Source organism: Numenius arquata, chromosome 7, assembly GCF_964106895.1.
Source record: "Numenius arquata chromosome 7, bNumArq3.hap1.1, whole genome shotgun sequence".
In the NCBI taxonomy this organism is placed as follows: domain Eukaryota; kingdom Metazoa; phylum Chordata; class Aves; order Charadriiformes; family Scolopacidae; genus Numenius; species Numenius arquata.
Genome location: NC_133582.1, coordinates 48,505,825 through 48,530,777, shown reverse-complemented (window position 1 = coordinate 48,530,777; position 24,953 = coordinate 48,505,825). Strand labels below are relative to the sequence as shown.

Below are 24,953 nucleotides of genomic sequence, written 5' to 3'. Positions count from 1 at the left end.
ATGATATGATATACAAGGTCAGGAATTGCTTCTCATACACAATTTTACACAAGGAAGAAGAAAGAATTCAGTCAAGATCGCTGTCAAATTTTCAGAACAGGAAACTTCTACATAGCTTTTGAGTGTTTCTCTAGGCACCAAATTTTAACGCCTTGCTTTTGAAAGAGACACAGAAATTTGGAAGCCGGGGCGGGGGGGGAACACAGTGCCATCCAATTGCTATCTATGTTTTTAAACATGTTACACACATGATATCAAAATCTATAGCTAGCTATATACAGCCTGAGTAGTGACTCAAGGAAAAGAATCCACAATTTTCAGTACCAAAATACAGAAGTCTTTATTAGACTTCTTTATTAGACTGTATTAGAACAGAATAAATAGCTCATCATCCACTAGTAAAGAACAAAAATAATGCCTACATGTAATTAATGTATTTGTCACAGAAAATACATTGTTACATAGGGATACGTACCTAGAACTCTGCAAATACAGTTATTTTCACATATATATCAGAAATATCACTATAGTATATAACCAGACTGTAGCAGCTTCTGCATTTTGCCTTCTAAAGTTTGCCTGGATTAGTTTCACTACTAAAGCAAAATGCTATGGGAGTGCTGCACATAACAATTCTGAGGCAAGCTGGAACAGTTGGTGAGATATTGCAACTCAGATTGACTGGAGCCATTAAAAAAGTTCACGGGAAGCAGCAAATGCAAGATTTCTCCACTATCTTGTGCTATCACACAACAGTCAAATAGAATTTCAGTATCTGCGCTCATAAAACGCAAGGACATCTCTACTTGGTGCCACAGAGCAGAGAACATGTTGCACTCTCTAAGAGGGTCCACAGCAGGTTACACACTTAATGATACTTTCCTAAACACTTAATGTACTTGGCCTGGCTTTGATGCAGTGCCTCCCAGATGTCCTGTTAAAACCTGTGAACTTCAGCATCCTTAAACCAGCTGACCCTGCTGTGTAAAGTAGCCCAAATGTGATTCCCATTCAAAACTGTGTCTTTTTTTTTTTGCTGCTGAACAGACTTCAGAGTATCATACACTCTGCACTGTGTGGAGATGAAGGATGCTCAAGAACACTGGACGACTGGTATCCTGTTGGGCTCTCCAGAAAACAAGTTTCCCACCTCAGGAGATTACTCCTTAGAGAAGATTTTAAATAAATACACCTCAAAATTATTTCACAGCTGTGCAAGTACCTGTGAACAAATTGAAAGACCAGACCAGGCTTCTAAGAGTAAAGCCTTGATATCCAACTGTGCTATAAAAAGCAGGCTTTTGCTGTACTCTACCCTTGTTTTTTTGGAGTGCAAACAATTACTAACTACTACACTTTTAAAAGTCTTTCTGGAATCACAGAGTCTTGGTTTATGTTATTTTAAGCTACTGCAAGAACATTTCACTAGGAGAATAAAAGACCTGACATGCATGCCTCCTGACAGCAATCTGAACTTTGTAGAGCTTCTGCCTGGTAATCTTGAACACCCCATTTCTTAAGTAAGGTACAATTTCCCACCCCCCCCTCCACTCCCTCCTTGCCAACAGAGAGCGCAACACACCTGAGACATAACCTCCTACTGCCTCATTTTTCTCTTCTAATAAAAATAAAAAAAAAAAAGTTAAACTTACAGCTCTTCCAACAGCCAATCCTGATACCTGCTAGAGCTTACAGGATACATCCCTACAAACCACAGGGTACGTTTCTGATGGGCCACAAAACCTCAAATCATCTTCCTAAATACTTAACGAAGAGGTGCAGGTGACAGAAAAAAAAAAAAAGAAAAAAAACACAAACCAAAGTTGATTAAAACATCATTTACTCTTTGCACAACCTGCCCTTGGAAATTCACTTGATTCAGAGAAACGCAAGCAGGTGTCATTCCCATAATCATTCTCTTGTCACTTCTTGAGATGTGGATTTTACTTTGCTACCCAGTCCTCACTGCCCTGCTGTTTTTTTTATTTATTTACTTGTTTACTAGAAAAATAGAGCCAGGTTTCTAACCCCCATGCTAGGAAGTAAAACCAAGGCAACAGTCTTCAGAGCATTGGGACAGCAGCATGCAACACGGTATAAATTGCTTCAATCTTTTCAGTATGTCGTAAAGTCTAACACCTAAAGATAACAATGGAAATTTCACCACTGACTATCATTTCTGCAGAAACATGCAGCCAGTAGGCTTGTTCTAACACTCCCAAACTGTTTCCAAAACTTCCTAGGTGCCAGAAATCCAAACTGTTTTCTTTCAAAAGCTCCAGGTTTACTCCTGTCTGTATTCAGGATGCGCTTAGGTGCGCCTTCAACAACTCAAAGCCTGAAAATGAATGGGAAACATAAAATAGGATTCAATATTAAAACAGGCAGCAACTTTAATGCCTGGTTTTATTTGCATGCTGCTTATTTAATTAAAAGCCTACAATTTGAATAAAAATAAACAAAATAAAGATGCTGCAACAGAACGTCTACTCCACCAAGCAATACACTGCACAACCAAAGTTTGCCATGTACCTTAGATCCAGACTGCTCATCCTCATAAAATTTCAGCTACATCAAGACAACTGAAGTACTAAATTATCAAAAGAAATGTTTGGTTTATTTTTAATATAATTTAACACACAAATTATTACCTGGATATAAGAGAGACCTAACCGGAGACTCCACAGAGTGAAAGATTGCAGACTGATCTCAACTGTTTTCTGTTCTCTTGGTGTGACGGCCAGAACCCCAATGGCACCTGCATAAGCAGTAATTACCCTGAACAGCCTCACCTGGGATCCCCACCCACACAGTCCTTCCCCAGGATGAAGATAAGCCTAACGAACGAGGCTTGTCTGAGAACAAATATAAATTCTTCCACAGTTTCTGTAGCCATGAAATCAAAGGGTAAAGAAGCCCTTCTTTAGGCAAAAAATTAAGATACAGAAAATTGTAATGCTTTGTATCCTCTTAATTATCTATGCAAGCAAAGAGTTTCCAAAGTAAAAATATTTCTTCTAAATCATTCTACTTGCACGTACAAGAGTTAAAATTACACACATTCAAATACTAGCACTTTTCTTACATGCACCTACAATGTATCTTTTTCTCTAGGTACACATACACATGCGTTTAGATCCATCAGGATTCCAAAATGCAGACCCAATTTAATACTAAAGAATCATAGTGACTGTCATACATCAAGACCACTGCACTGGGAAAAGTCTAGGTAACTTGCAAACTCATACATTTACTGTGTATCAGAATATCATAAAACCCTCTGATTGCAAGTGACATTTGATATTAGGAAAAATGCATAATAGGGTGGATGCCCAGTATTTAAAATGGGTGTTCTAAATAGCTCTGGCTAACTTTTCATCCCACCTCAACCAACAACATGCTTATGTGCCGAGACAGAGAGAAAAGGCAATGGGTAAGGGAATGCTCCTACATGTTGTTTTGTTCCCTACCAGAAGGGCTAAGTATTAATGATGCATAAGTGTTTCCAGAAAAAAAATCTTAAAAGCTTGGAGGCCATATGTTATCATCACAGCTACGCTATGGAACAGAAATATGTCTTTATTTGTGTGTTTACAGGAGTAACAGCAAACTCCACACCTAATTAAGGTTTTATTAGTATTTTCTCATACTACAAAATCTGTCCAGTGATATATCTCCTAAGCCTAAGCCTCCAAACACAAGTTATAGCAGTACTTCTCTATGTTCATATATCCCTGTTTATCACTAGCATAATTATAATATCTGTACCTACCATTTCCCTGGCACTGAAAAAACTTCAAATTCTGTCTTAAGCGTCACTCAGCTTGGAACTACAACGCTCACGACAGAGAAAGCTCAAGCAGTCTCTTCATGTGATTAGCCCCCAACCGTCACCCAGTGAAGTAACAATTCATCCCAGCACCTGGTGGGCTGAGAGAAAAGACAGTAAGGAAAAGGAAAGACTCAAGTGACTTCAGTGGGAGAACAAACTCCAGCTACGCCCTGTTCAGCTACCAGCTTTACTTCAGGTTTCAATCTGACCACTTATCAATGCGCTTCAACAACACTAAGAGAAAAAGAAAACATCAAATTGGGCACAAAATAAAGTTGGCTGTATCTGTAGAAAAACTATGTACAAATTGCACAGTGCATAACCAGATAGGATGCGTGTTTGGAGGCCAAAACAGTCAATTTCTGTATTTCAAAAGTATATGAACTTAACGGTATTCAAAACAATTTCATAATTATATGTAGCTCAGATATAAGGTTTAGAAAAGGTATAACAGTTTTATGGCATGCTTAGAACTTCTAATACTTTTCACTAAAAATACTTATAATTGCTACTACCTCTTACTACTACTCTATGGATGAACTTGCATTATTAGGAAAGCAAGCCTGGAAATTGAATAATTTATAACTAATCTCTGCAGCATCTCTCAAAGTACATCATATTTATTTTGATATAATGCTTGCCTGTCTTTCTCTCCTTCTGTGGTGGTACTTACCTACCACATCTTTAGTTTTTACTTTGTTATTACAAGAAAATACATTCCAACCATAACCAGGAAAACAGGCCCATTTTTGTTCCAGAACAATGCACAGCTTAAATTCACAGCACTTGCAAACAGATGGTAATACACAGTATAGAAAGTTCAGCAGCCATTAGTGTATCTTAGCACATCTATTTTAGTATATTCTTTCTTTCCCTTTGAAAAGTAATTTATCCAAATTTTAATCTCAAATTTTTGAGGCTCTGGGGAAAAACATCATATACAGGGAGGATGGAACAGTGTCTCCTTGAAACCTACTAAAACAGAGCTTTCACTCACTTAAACAAGTTTAGAAACTGGAGATACCCTGGAGTACCACATTTGAAAAAAATCTGTCTACCACAGTAACTATAAAATATATTCCAAGTTGTGTAAAAGTTCTTTGAATTCCATTTTAATGTTAGTATCGAAAGTTGTTGTGTTGTGGTTGGTTTTTTTTAAATAGAGAGAAAAAGAGAACTGCCACACTTAAACGTCAGACCAAGAAAAGGTTAGTTAAAACACTCCACTACAGAAATTCAAACGTAACTCAATTTTGGAAAAAGCATGCAAAAATCTCAAAAGATTAATAATGGGAAGCTAAGTGCACCATTTCTCACTCACAATTATATGTCAGCCACATAAAGCAAACAATATTGGTATGTGAAGTCCACTGTAATAGAATGTAATACAGATACAAAGTGCAACTAATTCAGACAGTAAAATTGCTATTTTAATGGCATTTTGTTCTGCCTACAGACTGTCAAATATCACAGCCTCTTAATCCCCTGAGAGTAATTAGTTCTCTAGTCACCTCTTGCCTATACTTTATTTTACTCACCTGAACAATATCATAGAAATCAGTGGGCCTTCCCCCCGTGTTGGTTTCGGTAAGACATCAGGTCCTGACTGTATCCTGGAGATCTGGGCATAAACACTGCTCCAGAAACAGTCATTTTTGAAGGGCAAAGCGGGAAAGGGTACTAGATGGATTTTGACAGGGTTAAAGCTTTATTCTTCTTCCCCCATTTTGTTCCATTTTTCCTACAATAGGATAAGTAATAAAAGAACATAATTATCTTTTTCTCGTGCCTATTTCCCTCTACTGCAGAGAAAGCCTAGCTGGCTAGTTTGACCCACATGCTGAAGTTTTAACTGCATTAAGTGTGGATGAAATTAATCTCTCCCTAACACATCTGTCTTTACAACCTTCAACAACCCTTACAACCTCCAACTACTGACCAGGCAAGACAAGGACAAGCAATAAGAGAGTGCTAGGAACAGCTGAAGTAGCATTTGCAGAGACAGTATCTTTTTCTTACATCAGCAGATAAAGAGATATTGAAGCGAACAAAAGCCTTTTGACACTCAAAGCCTTTATCAGACCTGGAAAAAAAAAAAAAAAAAAAAAAAGAAAAAACAGAGCAAACATCAAGCTAAGTAAAAATTTTAAAACACTTGGTTTATATAATTAGCTTTGTTCCACAACAATTGGACAAACTTTAGAAAAGAGGAGCTAGACATCTATAGAGCAGAAAAAGCTTTTGGCAGGGCTGGAAGCAGTAACTCGTAATCTATTTTCCAAGCATAAGGAATAAATACTTCGCACCTACAGAACAGCTGGGAGTTAGGAGGTGTTACTCAGGAAAAATGATAATCTGCCATAACAGCAATGTCTCCGTTGCACTTAGTATCTAATGAGATTTTACTTTTAGCACTGATGTTCATTTTTAAAGGTTTTTTTGCAGTTTCTCTTGAAGATCAAGACTGTGAAATCAGGGAGACTTTTTTTTTTTTTTTTAATGTTCCTTTTCTCGGTTATTTTGTTCATTACTCATTGCCTGTGTAAGTTTATTCTGGTATATACAGTATTAACTCTTACTTGATTTTGCCCACTCCAGTAACACTCAATGCACTGGATAAAGCCTACCATATGCTGAAATTTGCACATACATAATTGTCAAAAAACAAGGAGTCCATGCAAGACTGCAGATGCAGAGACATCTTATGGCTGTTAGTCCAAAGAAATTTTTCACCTTAGGCTGAGTGTGCAGATGTTAGGGAACAGGATGCTGAATGAAGACCAATGGAAATAAAAGTGAGGGAAAGTGAAGAAAGGAAGTTGCGAAACTTCTTTGAAGAAACCATCTATCTTAGTAGAAGACCAAGTAGTCTATAATAAATTGTGAACGCAATACAGCATATAACAATATCTGGGGAAAGGAAAAAAAAACCAACTACTCATACTGGTTTGCTGCTTTCTTGTAACCAGACTACATATACTAGTCACGTTACTCTTTCGAAGAGCCTTTGTTTGCTGAGGGTCATCCCTAGACTGGTGTTACGTCTCCTCAGAGCCCATACAGATAAATTTGAGAGCCTTAGCTTTCTAATGGCTTGAATACGTGTACCATAATAAATCAGAAAATGCAACCGATACAAAAGCCCTCAAAGCTAAATCCAAAAGGAATCATCACATTCTGTGGAAATTATGCTACATGCAGCCAAAACAAGTTTGATAGCACGTCACATAAAATCAGATGGGTAAGTGGCAATTGCCATCTATTCGTATGTATCAAAAACGTTTGATGTCAAGCATCCATCACAGACAACAAAAATATTCTGAGCTTGTATTTTTTTTTCCTCCCTCTACATAGGAACTGCAATTTCAGTATCACTTCATTCAGAAAGATATGATTACAATAGCCAGCACTTTAGAAATACTAGTAAAACAGCAAAAAGAATTATTGTACATTAATATTATCATTTAGATTTCTGTCAGTTTCAATTAGTGCTATAAAGTCCTTCAATTAATGTAGAAAATATTACAAATATGAAAAATATTTGCAATTTCTTAAAACTCCCTTCTTAAAATATCACCTGGGGATATATACTACTTCAATAATAGATATGAGTGTTTTAGCAGTTATTTATAATTATTTTCACAAAGATGACCCTACTGTTTCATTGCTGAAAAATTCTTGGGGTAAAACATACACCTAACATCCCAGCCTCGTCAGAGCAAATGTCTCGCCAAGTCATGGATTCTCCAAAACACATAAATATTTCGCAATGTCCAACATCACTCGTATACATCACATCTGACACCAAACTCAACAACATTACGGACAAGTTACAAGGCAAAAAAAATGTAATATCTAAGTTCTTCACAGAATTCAGAATAAAGTAGCACACTCCTCCCCACAAGAATCTTAACTCAGAAATTCATTGCTTCAGCATTTCCAACTAAATAAAATATTCTCATATTTCTCAAATCAAAAAGTGTGGTGTTATTTATTACATGGAAGATATAAACAGACAGGCTGTGCACCTACAGTCTTTCCATAGTTTCATGTCTAATGGCATCTTCTTGTGACTGACAGCTCTGATAGACTCGGCTGAAGGTTGATTTTAATGAAACTCCATTTTCCAAAGCGAGACCATTATTTTTGTCCTAATCATAACTTTCAGCACAAAAAGGTCTCTCAGTATCCTCAGTATAATTTTGATTTGAAATACCAAACTCTTTTTACACAATTTGGTCTACTGACTTTCAGTCAGCTTTGCAAAAAGATATTTTCTTCAGCTTATGTAAAGCCAGAACGATAGCTCATTTTGAGTAAAATAGGCCTTGGACAATTTATATAATAGACTGCTCTGTTCAGATGAATAGGATATGTCCGTCAGAAGACCTGCAGTCTAGAAGCATTCGACTCGGTATGTGGGATCCAAACAGACATTCAAATCCCAGCAAATGCCAGTTTTCCTCTTTAAAGTGAAGATAAGTTTTAGAATATGACTGCTTAGAAAACAAACTCGAAAAGCTTTTTAAACCTGCGTGAAGTGTTAACTAAGAGGGTATTCCACTTCTGAGCCTTCAGACAGCAACCTGAACCAACACTGCTGGGCTCACACAGATGTACTAAAATACCCAGCATCACCTAGTTCAGTCCTGAGCTCTTTAGGAGACGACGCAACTGTGATACCATGTCTGTTGAGATTTAGGTGGGAAAGAAAGGAAGAGCTGTGCATCCAGAGTCAGCAAACGGGGTACATACCCTTGCTGAAATCCCAGATGACAGACCAGGAGGTGACCGCCGGCACACAGACAGAATTCCCGCTCCCAGACACTTTGGCATTCTGCTGCCTCTGCTCACTGAAAAAATGATGTCGTCTCAGTGAGCTAAATGACTGTTTTCAGCAATATGGCAAATAATATATTCAAATGCAGTGAAGGAAGAATGACAAGCATGCTGCAGTTTAAGGTAAACAAGCATGCTGCTTACCTCTCAGAGGTAATCCTGAAGGAGCCCATGAGGAAATACAGCTGTCTTTTGTTATTTAAAGTGAAAGATGACTCCAATGTTAATGAGACACGAGGACTAAGAGACAACTAAGATTTAAGAAACGATTCTTTACAGTCTTGTTTCTTTACCCGCTATTCATCAGACAACCCTTCCTTGAAGTCAACCACTTACTCCAAAACCTTATATAGTTCAGTGGTGCAGATTCAAGTCTGTGCACTGTTTTTGCAGAGTAAAACTTTAATGTGAGATTGGAGAAAATCTGCATTATAGCTGCCTATTGGGCAACAAGGGTCAGGGTTTCGGTAGCTGAGGCCTGCGGCGGTGCCCTGTGTAGAAGGCAGCCCTGCACTGGTCACAGCCATCTCTGGAACCACCATAAACAGCCCATCAGCCCCCCAAAACCTCAGGCAGGATTCAGGGTCCCAGTGGCAGTCGCGAGGCGTGGGAGACACGCTCTGGGCAGCGGGTGCTCCATGCTAAAGGGGGACACCCTTGAAGGACTGCAGCCATGGGTGACCCATGCTAGGGCAGCAACACCCCTGAAGGACTGCCGCTGCGGGGAACCCCTGCCAGGGCAGGGACACTCCCCCAGGGGACTTTGGCCTGTGGATGCCACCCTAGAACAGGGAAATTAAGAAAGAGAATGGCAAGAAGAACAGTAAAACAAAGAAGAGTAGAAATATACCATTATGGTACATGACCCCACCTCCCACAGTTCTCTTCACCTCACCAAAGGAGCTGGGTCACACTGAACCAAACCTGCAGTGAAGATAAGGTGAGACCAGGAAGGGGTTAGGATAGGTGTTTAGGTTAAGCTGAGTCTGGGGAAGGGGGAGGAAAGGTGTTGACTTATTTAATTATGTTCTTTTCTTTTTCCACCCTCTCAATACCCAAATCCATGATCAGAAGTTTCTGATAATTGGCAAAAAAAAATTCAACAGAGATTCCCAAGTCAAGACTCTTTTGCTCATAACAAGCCCCGATATCAAGGTGACAGAGATTCTTTAGGCTTCATAATAAGTAGAAAAATAATAGGCTTTAGCCTTTCTTTCTCAGTACTTGTACAGAACACCATGGGTATAATTATGGCAGTAGTGTATTCAAAAGCTTGGGGAAATACAAACAGATTGCAGTAACATCCCATTAGGTTATTTTTTAACATATGTCTCAGCTAAATAGAGTTGAAAGAAAGTTCATCAAAATAGACTTCTCCGGACTAACCAGAATGAGGTCCGTATCGTTACCCTACTTAGGAAGCGCTGACATTGTAATTACCTCAGGCACCCATCTGGCACAAATCACAACATTATTTCATTTCAGATGGTCTCAGATAGTAACTTTGTTTTCCTCTCAGACTGTGTCATGAACATGTGTCATTTACAACAGGAAAGCCAACAACAGTGATGTCTACCTCATGATTCTAAAAAGCCCTGGCAATTAGTAATGATGGAAAATTTATTTTAAGGTTCAAATCATGTTTTAGTTGACAGTGAACTGAACATGTAATTCTTTGGTTTCTCTTCAGTGACCTCATTGTGTTTCATATTTACTGGTAACAATTGGCACACTCCTTGATAATTCTATCAGTATTTGGCATCTAAGTCCAAAAGGTTGAAGTTCTTAGTTTCCTAAATAGGTCAAGCAATCTGAAATAGTGTAGTGCATTTAGCTTTTTTTTTTTTTTTTCAAGTTTTCCTATAAGGAGATTATTATGTTCTTTATTATTTTGAAGGATTGGGAAAAAAGAAAAAAATTAAAAACCAAACAATTCTTGCATTATGGACTCTGTAAGGAAAACATTTGTTCTTAAATTCAAAATTCCAGCCACACTGGTCTTAATCAGACAAATAGATCACCTTTGTTCGTTAACTGAAGGATTGTAACTAACAGAGTCAGATGTAATGCACAAATATGCAAGGCTACAATTTCAAACTATTTTTATCTGAATTTTATCTAAAATTTCCTCAAAGGTGCTAACTTTCTGACAACTCTTGACAGTAAACTTACACGCTATTTTTTTCTAAAAAGCAGACAGTTACCACATGTTCATTTAAAATTTAGAAGGATAATTTAACCTTAAAAGTTACATACATGTACATGCATTTTAGTTGCATTGCAAAAAATACAAAAGGAGTGTAAGAGAACTAATTTCTGTTAAGACATTCAGTGACACAGGTTATATATCAGATATCTGTAGATGATGTTGCTTTTTCTTACAACGTAGATTTCTTCAAAAACAGCAGACTACTACACACCAACTTTCCAACATACATCAACGTACAACATACATGATGTTGACCATCACTGGGCAGTCAATTAGTTTCTGTTCTTCACTGTTAGGGGGTTGCATTGCGTTTCATGAGATAGGAAACAGTTATGAGAACAACAAGGAACTCTATGGGAGATAAGAATCGAAAAGTGTATTTTCCAAACGTTTTCCTAGACCAACTTCAAAGTTATCAATACTTTGAGGCTTGATCAGCTAGAAAGGGTTCATTGGTCAAATTAACATTCTAAATCTGTGACTGTGGTAACACAAGATCAAACAAAAACTCCTGGGGAAAATGCCTTCATTTGAAATGATTTTCAGTGCTACTCCATCAGCATGAGAGCTGTTTCTTAACTTTGTGCTAAGCATGGTCATTGCCATCTGGAAATTCAAGACTTCAGTTCCTAGTGATATGCAGCAAGCTATTTTTGTTCCGATACATCAATTCACATAGCCAATCTCATGGATGCAACAGCCACCTGCTTGCGGTTTCCAGTTTCGTTTGAACACTAGCAGCATTCATTAGCCCGCTCCATGAACTTCTGAGGCCAACAAGAGAAACAAGGTCTTGGTCTTCCCCAGGGCTCTTCACAGCCTGGCTAAATACCATGTATTAACATGGAGGAAGAGAGCAGTGAGGTCATTTAGCCCAGGGTCTTTGGAAACTCAGCTCTGCTTACTCCAATGAAAGAGAACTCATTACTTGTAAGACTGAAAGTAAACTGGAGGTGACAGGCTGGATGCTTGTAAGCAACAGCTGTTTCTGTCATACATCTGCTGCGTTTTCCTGTAATCTGTGCAGTTATATCTGAGATCCCCTTTAATGGATTGGGGGGCAAAGCTAAAGAGCTTTTATGGATGCTACAAACAATGAAAAAGGGTGTTTCTAAAAGGTAGTCCAGATGGTAGGTGAATCTGGGTCAGAGCAGCATCATATGCTCCCAGTTGGAATCTAGAGGGTAGAAGGCAGGAAAAATGATTCCTTGCTGTAAGGAAGAAAATGAATGCTCTGTCTTTACACAAACAAGTTATTAGCAATTGATGTTATTAGGAGGAAACTGCATTTCAGAGAGATGTTTTTACCATGTTTTTCACAATAAAAAATGTTTATTAATTGAATATAAACAACAAAACATAAAACTGCAATAGAGCTGTAGCAGAACATGCTTGAAGTTCTGACTGCTCATATATTAGTGTTAATAGGTTATAAATCAGGAAGGTAAAGTCTTCCTTTCCTAGGTGGTAAAATGCTGCAGGACAGATGTGATAGTTCAGTGGTTTCTAATTGGCCTCCTGTCCTCATCACAGCACATAGTGCTTGGTTTTCTCAGGATATTCATCATCAACAGTACAGTCTCCTGAAGAGGTGTTTATTTCTCTGCTTGCCCAGATGCCCTTCCTGCACAACCTTGCCTTTTCCAGGTACTCTCCTCAGCTAATCTGCTTTCTTGGCCACCTTCTAGCATTAACTCTAGAAATGAAAACCACATCTTCTCTGCCCTCTTTCACCTCTTACAAGGATGTCTCAGATCCTCAGCAGCTACGTAAGACTTTTCTCTGTAATGGCCATGCTACCCTGAACTCTGTGAAGATACTCTACACAAAACTATTTTTTCAGTACAAGTGTCCATATCAGCATCAATGGTGCATGTATTCTTCCTCCCTTTTGGTATCAGATGACATTCCTATCTTATCTTACGAGTACTTAGGTGATCATAAAGCCTTTTCCTACAGAGCCCTTGTACAATAACTGACATGTTCTGGATTGGAAAAGTGGCTAATAGAGTCAGCAATACAACGTACAACTCCACAGACTATGAGCCCGTTGCCCTGAGGCATGCCTTCAAGAGGCTTAGATTACAGAGGAGTAAAAAAAAAAAAAAAAAGGTGATATGGCATCAAGGGAAGGAAAGCATGGCATAAACACTGCCTAGTGCTGTTGCCCTGTTTGCAGCTACAGGAGAGTGATTATCATCTCATGTCATACACTTGAATCAGCCCAAGTGGGTCTAACTGCCAGCTGCCAGATCTGCATTTTCTTCCCAACCATGCATTCCCATTCCCACTCTGGCACACATTTGAACCTGGCATGAACCATCTCAGCCTGAAAGACCAGCAGAAAAGCAGGACATCTTACTTCCTAAGACAGCATCTTCATCTGAGGATTTCAGCTATTCTCCACTTAGGCTTTGTGAAAGATCTTCAATGCCAGAGTGGTCACATTCCTGGCCAAGCTCACCTTGGTGCCCATTTTCATATTTGTTTCCATCTGCTCCAAACTTTATAAATTATCCCCGTCCAGGCTATTGTTTCGGTCATCATTGGAAAACTTCACCTTTTAATGCAAGTGCAGGGAACAAAGTAACAGGGAACAAATTCTATGCTTCCCCTCCTCTGTGCCTGGGGACTAGTGACGCCCACTCACCCCACCATCTTTATGGGAATGCCTTGCAACAGTGGCAGAAACTATGCATAACTGGCATGTTTGAGCTCCTGACAGTGGCACATCTGGCACCAGGCAATGGGAAGAGAAGACGACCTAAATCTGCCTTCAGAACCCAATGGACTTGCTGCATCCAAGACAGGTATTTCAGGGCAACATGGGAGCACCATGCATCCATCACATCAGCCTGCTTTTAGCAGGGCACTAAGGCAGCTTGTATTCCTACAGCCCTCCAAAGTCACCTTCTTTGCTTGATCCCTTGTTTGTTTGTTTGTTTTGAAGCAGCCGTGGTTCTCATTCTGTGTTTCTCCATTTATACTGCCAGATATGCCAAGAATTTTGCATTTCAGTGTTCACATTGCTGGGACATTTCCCCACTCTGAAGAGAGACTAAGACCCCTGGACTACTGTAGATATAAACCTGGGTAACACCGAAGTACTAAAGCATGGTGATTTAAAAATTGTGTGGTTCCAGCTGCATTAACTTCACATGACTTATAGTAGCAACGGGGCAAAACTGGCTGTGTACCAGCATTGAAATGGTGAAATTACATCAGGAGCAATAAAGGGCACACAGAGAAACTAATTCAGATGTAAAGCTATCTCAGTCTGGGAGAAGAGCAAGAAGACTGCTTGAAGTGGGAGAGTTGTTCTGGTTACAAACTTTCCTCTGAAAATAGGAACCATTTCTAGAAGACACTTATTCTACTCCCAGGCTGGATTAGTTTGAAAAAACAAAAAAAAAAAAAGGCAAACACAATAAATATATATAAATTTTTCAAGTCTGATTGTCTATGGAATTGAAATACCTTACCCACCAACACAAAAAGTTATTGAGAGAAAACCCTGTTTTCTAAAGAAGGTCTTAAGAAAATTTAGTTCACTCATTTAAAAGACAACAGTCCAAATAAGATCATAAAATATGGCTTCTTCAATTCACTGCTGAATTTCTCTGCAATAAAATTTACAGGGTCAAAAAGGAAATTTAATGCATGTTCGTATGTTGTGTCTGCACCCTTTTTTCAAATTACACAATGTGGCAATTTAATTTTCAAAACACAATACTGCATAATATCTACACAAATACCACAAAGCACTATCAAATACACAATACATTAAAGAGAAAAAATAACCCATTTCTTCCTTTGGTCATAATATCCTTGGCTGCCACATCTAAGAACATTAGGCAACAGTGTCAAAGCAAAGAGTATTTTTCATTTCCATTTATCTACTTAAGTTCCCTTCTTCCTATTACTCTGAGGTGTGAGTGCTAGGCATAATTTGTTTATTCAAACTTTTGACAATTTTTTTCAGTCAATGTATGTGAAAAGTTGTAATTATAGGGAGAACTGATAGCACTACACATTAACACTGCCATCATTTGCTATCAATCAGGAAGATTCCATTTGCAGTTGCTTAGAACTTTGCCAAACTTTAATTGCAATGACATTTTTGATTGTTCAATTCTGTCTCGGGTGGAATGTTTTTGGAAACATGGCTAAAGCCTTTTTGGAAAAACTAAGCTAGGGAAACATATTGTTTTCCCAGAAATCTGGAAAATATTACTAGATATGAATGGCTCAGAAGACAGAGAGAAGGCTAAGAAAATACAGGGGCAAGTGAGAGTGTTAAGGAGCCTGGGACTGCCTGGAGAAGGAAATTTGGACTGGGAACCAGGAAAACCAGAACTAAGCGGCTGAGGCATGGGCATAAAAGATTGGAATTAATTACTTCCGTGTGTTGCCAATTGTATGTTAGTGGCATGGACTCCAAAATGCTACTGCAGGCAATAAAGGATCCAGTTCCTCTAAGCCACTGCCAGTCTCTGTGCTATACTGCTATCTACCTTTCATGTAACATGATTAGTCACACGCCGTCAGCTAGGGATCTGCCACTTTCACCTCGACCACTGGTCTTTTAGGTATCTCTGCTAGCAATTGCACTGTGCTGTAGCTTCCTGTATCTCTAAAGACTGATAGCAAACATGAAGGTGTGCAGTCTTTACACTAGCACTTGTTTTGGGGAATTTCCAGAAATATCACAGTGTAGCTAACATTGCTGTTTCCACAGTGTTTTAGAACCACGAGCACCCTTAGGATTTCCTTTGATCTTTCTTCCTTTGGTTTCCCACAAATGCTACCTTCCCTTTCATCCTTTGATTTAGACACCAGAGCTGCCTAGCATGCCCCAAAGAGTTGCTACCATCAAATATCACAGTATTCTACTGCCTCTTCCCTGACTTTTCCTTTCCTTGCAACAAGAACATTACCAGCAACAATTTCAACATTGAAGAGTTCCCCTAGAGCCTGTTTTGACTTCCTCTGAAACATCCCAAACAGGCTAACTCCGAAGATATTCTTATTTAGTGGTATCTTCTACCGGATAACAAAAAGTTCTAGGTGCAGCCCAACTATCTGTGCACTAGAATCATATTTCTGAACTCACAGGAGAAAAGAGGAGAGAAAAGAGGAGAGAAAAGAGGAGAGAAAAGAGGAGAGAAAAGAGGAGAGAAAAGAGGAGAGAAAAGAGGAGAGAAAAGAGGAGAGAAAAGAGGAGAGAAAAGAGGAGAGAAAAGAGGAGAGAAAAGAGGAGAGAAAAGAGGAGAGAAAAGAGGAGAGAAAAGAGGAGAGAAAAGAGGAGAGAAAAGAGGAGAGAAAAGAGGAGAGAAAAGAGGAGAGAAAAGAGGAGAGAAAAGAGGAGAGAAAAGAGGAGAGAAAAGAGGAGAGAAAAGAGGAGAGAAAAGAGGAGAGAAAAGAGGAGAGAAAAGAGGAGAGAAAAGAGGAGAGAAAAGAGGAGAGAAAAGAGGAGAGAAAAGAGGAGAGAAAAGAGGAGAGAAAAGAGGAGAGAAAAGAGGAGAGAAAAGAGGAGAGAAAAGAGAAAGCCTGTGCACACATCCCTTTCAACCTGGACTGAGCAGTTGCTATATCCTTGATCTTTGATGAGAATTGAGAGTCACTGTTCATTCACTACTAGCTCTGCATGGACTGGTTTATTGAAAGACGCAGGTCTCTACGATTTTCTGTCCTATGGACATTACTAATAAAGAAGATCATCAAGTTATTCTAATATCTCATCTAGCTATTTGAAATTTGTGAGGGATAGCTGCCCTCGTTGTTTTCCTCCAGATAAATACAAATCAGACAAATTCCAGTCACACAAGCCTGCAACAGTTTCACTGTATGAATTACATATCTCACAAATTATTGTATTTCTACTTGGAGAACTGTAAGTTTCCATAGGCAGAGCATAGAGAACAGAAGACTTTCAGTTCAGGATTCTTGTTTGCTTCCTGGCTTCAATTAAGAGAAAATTAAAACAGCATCTCTCTTCTCTTTTATTATGTTTGTGACTAGGACATTTGTCAAATACCCTTTTCAGCTGTGTAATTGATCATTATTGCTGACCACCATATATCATACTCCTCTTTGCTTTCTTTAACCAGTTAAATCCTTCATCTTCTCCACAACTTTTTTTAAATCCACTATACTCACTTTTGTGCAAGCTCAGTTGTAGAATGCCCTTTATCTGAAAAATAAAACCTTCTCCATGAGGCTCTGCTGTCCTACTTCTACTGTTTTGTTTCCTTCTTAATCATGCTCTTTGCTATTGCCCTCCTTATCACTGCAATAATATTTCATATTTCATCATTCAAAAATATTCCACACTTGTAAAATTAAGTTGTTTACTCAAGAAGCTATTAATGAGCAATTCTGCAAGTGCCAAGAACATTCAAGCTCTATGCATGCAGACTTGGCCAGATGCTACCTTTCCTCAGTATATGCATCTTTCTCCACACTCAAATACCCACTAACTTGCCTTAAATTCCTTGAATATCTGTTCCCAGTTCTCAAATGCAAGTAGCCACTGTGCAAACATTGCCTATACGCTCCTATATGTTTAAGTCATTAAATCCAGCTCCTCACTCACTGCCAGAAAACCATATAGAACTGTTTGAAAGAGTCAGGCAATGCTGTGTCCCCTCTCATATGGAGTTTTGCATATTCTGTTCAACAACAGGCACCCTATTCTTATACATCAATATCAATCTATAAATTATATATAATATATATTAAAAATAAATAAATTATGTATTATATAGAATTGTTTTGTTTTCAGTAATAATCCCTCCAAAAATCTCAGGCAATTCACTTTCAGTGGGCACAAACTTTATTACCTTTCACCTAAAGGTGCAAGATTTCTAATTCTAAACTGATTAAAGGTCAACTCACATGCTAGCACAATCAATGATAGTTATCACTTTTGCTTGAATGTTGAATTATTTGCAACTCATTCCCATTTGTTGCAGTTCCTGTCTGCTTTGTCTTTGACCATCCACATTACAATTCCCTCCTACCAGAAGATTCTCTTCTGGCTCATGGTCAGTTGATCACTATCATATGCTTGTAGAACCAGCTCAGTCCAAGTATTCACCTTCATTGAGTGCCATATGCGGTATTTTACTCCTACTTCAAATAACTTGGCTGTCAAGGCATACAAAATTAATTCTAAGTGCAGAAGAAGAAATATACTCTCTGAAGTTGAAAAGCTTGCCAAAGGGAAAAGTAGCATTAATAAGAAAATTGTAATGCTCATTTACTGCATGCAACTTTTCAATATCTTTCTCAAAGTTCTGTAATAGCACATCCAGTAAGAACCCAAAAGGCAGGTGGATGAAACAGTCAGAAACACTGACCCAACAAAAAAGGATTTTTACCATTTGCCAGCAGCGAGCACTAATGCAGTCCTTCACTACCCCCATGCAGTCTGCAGGCACCTCCCAAATTGGATTTTTCCTTTCTATCAGTAATTTCCACAGAGTTCTGTAAGTCACATGTACTCAAAACGACAAAAAGACATTTTCCCCACAGCCACATCAGTAAAAATAGCAGCTTCTGAAGAGGACAACCATCACCATCAAAATTAAAGGGGAGACACAACCAGATAAAAATAGTAAAGAAAAAAAAAAGACTTTATTAAAATGGAACAGGACTGATAACATCTTACAGTTTGGACAAAACTGCTTTATTCCATAGGTGCGTTATGTTTAATGTAACCTAGGTATACGCTTAATCTTGTGTACATCCCAAAACTTCTATATTTTGAATATTCTTACAATATTAATTTGTGGGAAAACTTGAGCTTTAAGATTATCCAAAGGATGGCTTAAAAAGCAAAGAGGAAGGATTTTTCCATTTTAATAGGAAGCAAAAGAGATGCAGAAGTTATGCAGCTAACATATGTATACAAAACAGTGCAAAAAAAAAGAAAGTGTTTTCATTCACTTAACTGTAAGGTTTTTATTGATTGATAGCATTAAAGCCATTCAGGAACGGTTTTACTCAGGAATCAAAATGATTATGCACATGTTAAATATCTATTATTTCAGGTCTTACTTGAAATCAGCGTGTTATCAACCTCTGGGAAAACAGAATAATTGATCAAGTTGGCAAAAAATTGTTTTCTAAACCATTCCAAAGCAAGTCAACAAATAAGCCTTTTTCTTGCCTTTTCCAGAGGAAAACAAAAAAAAAAAGCTTACTTGTTAACAGATGCACCTGAAAATGGCCTGAAACTAGGCAGCTTTAAGCTTTAAAGTTATTCACATTTCGCAAATAAAATTTTACCTCACCAGAGGAGTGAGGAGAAAAACAACAGTTCTATCTTGTTATAGACTTTCACATCAAGATATTTACCGCCTTCCTATCTCTGTCAAATCTGATTATAAACCAGGGATCAGCAAGCAGGAGATTAAAGGCTCATCTGAGAAGATGGAACAAATGAAATTGATGAAAACTGCCCATACTGTGTCAGTTTTACAGGAACAGTCATCCAGACGGAGGGACTATTGGAATTACAGATATGAGCGCTCTCAGTCTCTCTCTGGCTTTGAAATGTAAATGAAAACTGCTGGAATTGTCAAACAGAAAGTACGAACTTTTTTTTATATATATTGTGAGAGTCTTTTCACATTAACAAGCTTTGTGGAACACACGATCAGCGTTATATTAAAGGGAGATCCTTGCTGATCCTTGGGCTTTCTCTGTTGTTATCAGTGATTTTTTTCTCCATAGGCATTATACGCATTCAGTTTCTATCCTGTAAGGAAGGGAAGTACTTACTGTTGTGTGGTCTGTTAGGCATGTACTCAAGGTGCTCCATGAGCACTAAGGTCATTTGAGCATTTGTCTACCTGAGGCTGCTTTCGAGAAGCCACAGCCCGAAAGGAAGAACCGGCCACTTGTAAAAACAGTACGAAAGCCTAGAAACAGAGGTTTATGTACATAATTTCTGTCAGATGGATGGTTGAAGGGTTAGAGAGTGAGATTTTATTGCTCAAGAAGAAAAAGGGGGAGTTTAAGTTGCCTTTCCCACTGCCACCCAACTAAACAAATAAATAACAGTCTGCTCTTTCTGTTTCCACAATGCAATTTGCATTTTACTATTACTTTTTATTGATTTGACAGTTTAGCACCCAACTACGTTTTGAACATGACAGGATGCAAGTTGAAAATGGGCATCCTTCAATCGCCTGATGCTCTTTAAAACCATGTTCTTTCTGAGCACATAGAAACATATCACAGAACGGCAAGTAGCCTCAACCTCTATAAGCGAAGTGGCACGTTCGAAGCCTCCCCTTCCAAGAGCAACACCTCAGAGAGGAGGCAGACACACATGCAGGCACCTTCACACAGTACCTAGTTCTAATTTGAGAGCATAGTGGGCCCAAATCAGTGCCTGTTCCCTCATGCACAAGAGCGGGTGAAAGTACATTCAGGGCACTGTCTCCTAGAGCATGCAACAAAGAGTCTCTCCCAGAAATTTGCTGGGTGTAGGAGTAGTGGATTCATCAGGACAGAGCAAGTTTAATTTCATTCTCTGTGAACTGCAAATGCAATTTCTCTTGCTGCATCCTGGGAAAAGTACAGCAGCAAAACTATCCTCCCACGGTGGATTTACTAAAGTGATTTTTTTTTTAAAATGAATGGAAAGAGAGAAAAAGAAATCCTATGCAGAATAAAACTCTGCTGCTTATACATTTTTTCAATTATACCGTCTAAAATGGAAGTTCCACTCTGACATTTTAAAAGAATTTATTTTCTTTTAGCTATCAGTAAAGATTTAAAAAAAAAAGTTTTTTGGGAAAAAAAAATCACTGCATAGGAAGCCAGAATAACCACTTTCCCTGCCCTCCCCATCCTCCCACATTTTCCTTTATGCATTTTTTTTTGCTTTTACTGCCTACATTCTTCACCTGAAGTCAAACCCTCTGTTTATGGCATCACAGTGGTTGCTGTGGAGGTGATTACAACGTACAAAGCCAAAAGTGATGAGTTCAATTTTGGAATGTGCAGCGTTATCTCATGAAATGTGTCTAAAATAGTAGTAGATTTAAAAAACAAAAAAAAAGGGGAAAAAATGAAGAAAACCCCCACAAAACAGAACACATACATTGAAAACGAGTAAATTAACTTATTAAATGCCTGTTTCCCACTGACTTCCACTATCACTTTTTTCAGATATGTTACTCCACTGGTTGTAGAGACTAAGTGTTAAACTGTACATATGGAAACAAGCACACAACATGAACAGACAGTGCTCACAGATGGCAGCAGAGTTCCCAGCCACGCTCCTCAGTGGCGCCTGCTGTGATTGCTATCTTCTTGTGTAGCAAAAACATACCAACAACAATATGTGACAACACAGACATGCACTATACAGTGCCGCTCTGACAATGAAAGTACTTCGCCCTTCATACAGCACATTTATCTACACCACATTTAAGACTCAGAATAAGTTATGACCAGAGAACACAGATTCCTGAAAAAGCTATTAGTTCATTATAATTCCTTCTGCTACTAGGACTGGTTTCATACACACCTTCTCACACAGAGACACATTTAAAAATACAACTGTTCAAGCACGAGTGCTAATTCTCAAGAAACACATTAAAGGTTACAAACAGGAGAAATCTGTCTTGCCATTTGCATCACAAAGTCAGCCACTGCCAAGTTTTCACAACTTTGGTAGTAGATACCTTAAGCTTTTCTTACATTAGGAAAATCATTAATGATTTAAACTAACAGAATTAGTTTCTAAACCATGTGTTGCACTTAACCTTGACGCCTGAAGTACTACTAGGAGTACAGAGTTCGTAACTCTTTGTACTCTCAAGATCCATGTGTGAAAAACACATTAGTGTAGATGACAATTTAGAGAAAACCAGAAAGCCACATATACCCTTTATATTTGTTGGGGGATTTTATCCTGAAATACAGCTTAGCAGGACAAGAAGTGCTTCCAGATTAATTGAGTGTCAAAGTCCAAGGAAAACCACGAACAAAGATTTCTGATTCCCACCTGTACTGATAGAAATGCTTACCCATCTACTTGTTAAAAGCAAAACCTATAAAGAGCAGTGGGGAAAAAGTTAGAATCAGATATCAGATTTAAAAAAAAAAAAACAAAAAAAAAAACAAAAAACAAAACAACAACAAAAAAAAAACAACAACAACAAAAAAAAACCACCCACAAAACAAACCCAGCAACACAAAACCACACACAAAACAATTGGGGACGATGCAAGCAAGAGAAAAATTTCAAATATGGGACTTTAATTGCCACAGAACTCAATGAGAGATCATATTAAAATATTATTAAGCACAGAAAGCGATTCTCTAAACAATCTTTTAAGATGAGTGCCTTGAGAGTACCCGTGGCCCAATTTATCCTATTACATGACTGCAGAAGCATTAACAAATTAATTATACCAAATAGCTGAACTTACTAGGATATGTGAGATAATGGCTGTTAACACCAAAAATTATAAAGTGCTTCCTTGGAAAGAAAAACAGTACTCTTTATACCAGGAAAATATATTACCAGCAAGGCTGTACATGCGGGCTGCGTTGCATAACAATTTCTTACACAGGAATATCGTTGGAAAACTGTGAATTTCACAGGGAGGTTTCTACACAAGAAGATACTGGGACATAAAGATGAAATGGAGCTGCAGCTTCTTTGGCAGATTCCTCAAGCCAGACACAGGGGACACTCAGAAAAACCCACCCACCCACCCTGCTGGCAGGGTGGCATGTAGAGCCCCAGAGCAGGCAGCCATGCTACTGCCCCAAAGCTGGGACCCAGAAAGTGCCGGAAGCCCAGATCCAACAAGACCATCAGGTTTCCAGACTCCTAACCAAAGAAGTCAGAGACAGGCCCCAGGAAGTTTGTGAAAGGCTCCTGATGTTCACAAATGTGTTCAGGGAACATCAGGCCTGTAGCTACAGGGCTGCAACTTGGTTACGGCTTCCTGCTCTTGGCTGCGGAGTTCAAGAAGTGCGCTTAGAGTTCAGTGAAATGCAGAATGCTTGGTTCACGGACAATTTTAATTTTTTATTTTTTTTAAATTTGATTTGGACTAGAGGAGTGGATGATTCATAGGAATACACTGAGTTTGTATTTACTTCTTCAGATTTTTGGGAAATTACCCAGCAAGTCCAGGGCCAAGAGGCACACAAGCTTTCTACTAATAAAACCTAGTGAAACGGCCTCTGCTACACAGCATGGTGTAGGTATCCAGGCAGGCAACACCTCAGTAGATTCAGCGCTGCTTCTCTTCCTTCAACACTGTTGAAGATGAGTGCACCAGAGATTGGTGGCTTTACTTTAGAAGAGAATAAAAGATAAAAATGTATATTGAGTCTGGACCTCTAATTCAAATCAGATGCATATGAGATACAAGTGAAGTGTATTTAAGGAAGAGACAAGGCTAAACAGAACGGTCTGGAGACTGAAGCCCTCAGCCTCATCAAAAAAAAAAAAAAAACAACCACACAAACCCCACACAAAAAAACCCCAAGTCCCCCCAAAAAACCCAAACACAAAAACTAAGCACCAAATAGCACAGCGTTACCTTTCAGACTCTCTCCATAATGACCAGAGAATGTGCTATAACTACACTGGAACATTTCAATTACTCGAGTTGCCAAGGCGCTTCTTGACACAAAATCTTACCTGCACTTTTGATTTATGCAACAGATAGTCACAGGGCCAGATACATGGCACACTTTTCTGTATTTCTCAGAAAGTTACTATGTTTCTAGGTGCGCTTTGACAAGGGATTGCAAGCCTAGGAATACTTACTGCTCTTTTTATTCAGAGAGCCATGCGTATAAGCAAATGATTAGCTTTCCATGGTACCTTTTCTGGAACATCCTGAATGAGCCAGTTTGCATTATGTTTTGCAAGTGATATCTCAGGCGATCAGGAATGCTTCAGGAAGCATTTTAGCACCGCTTACTCTTGGCCTGATTTCTAGGAAGACATGGTCATTATCTAGAACTCCCACTTTTCCAAGGTTTTCAGGCTTGACTTTGAATTTTGCCTTGTGAAAAAGTTACAAGAGCCAAAGAGCTGCCTGATTTTGTGCAATCTCCTTCCTTTGATGTTCTCAAGGCTGGAGTGAAGACAGCCCTGAGTAACTTGATCTGATCTCACAACTTACACAGAACAGGAGACTGGACTAGAGACATCCTTAAGACCCTTCCAACCTGAATTATCCTATGCGTTCCTCAGGTTTCCACTAGATATGCTGAACAGAATCAGAACTTAATGGATCTAAATATTTTAACTTGATTTTAAAGAAAAAAAAGAAAGTAATATACTATTGTCTTACCATACCAATAGAGAATTTTGCAACTTTCCTTTTTTTTAACTGAGAAAGTAGTAAAATGGAGTTTTAGTTTGCAGAATACAAATGCCATTGGCTAACAATGTCCATCTGTCATCAAACTGGCATCATGATGCTACAGGAATAAGATAAGGAAAAAAAGCTGGCCATGATCCAGGATGCATCTTCAGATTTACCCTCCCTGCAATGGAACAACTGCTCAAAGCTATTAAGAACTCTGAAAAAATCTCAGATGTCACTTAATCATGATCTCTGAGATCGTTTGTCTGCTTCCATCCCTGGAACAAGTGGCAAAACAGAAGAATTCAAAAAGCCTAGAAAATAAGCTCACCAGGTGATACAGTGCATACAGCAAATGGCTACATCCCACAAGATCCAGTCATTACAAGATTAGAATCTCATTCCAGTCACTACAGTTTCTGCAAGGTGATCCTTTTCCCACCTTCACATTTGTAATATAGCCCTCTCCCAAAAAGTAAAGTAATTGAGCTAAGACTAGCTTCTCAGCCTGGACATTGAGAAAACAAAGACTACACAAACAGCAAAAAAATCCCCAACAAAATGTGCTCCTACTGTACTCTGAACATTACCACTTTTCAGTGAAAAAGTAGCTAGGTGTCCTCCTGTTGCACAATGAATAAAAACAGTGATAAGTTCTTTTTTGCTTCGTTAGAAATTACCTTGGTAGGCCAAAGGTTTGAAGCAATTTAGGCTG

The 24,953-nt window shown here is 38.6% G+C and overlaps 1 protein-coding gene across 1 annotated transcript in view; it reads right to left on the bottom strand.

Moving 5' to 3' along the window:
* Window positions 1-24,953, bottom strand: part of ZNF385D (zinc finger protein 385D) — a 426,763-nt gene that overhangs the window by 393,852 nt on the left and 7,958 nt on the right. The gene's annotated exons all lie outside the window — the stretch shown is intronic.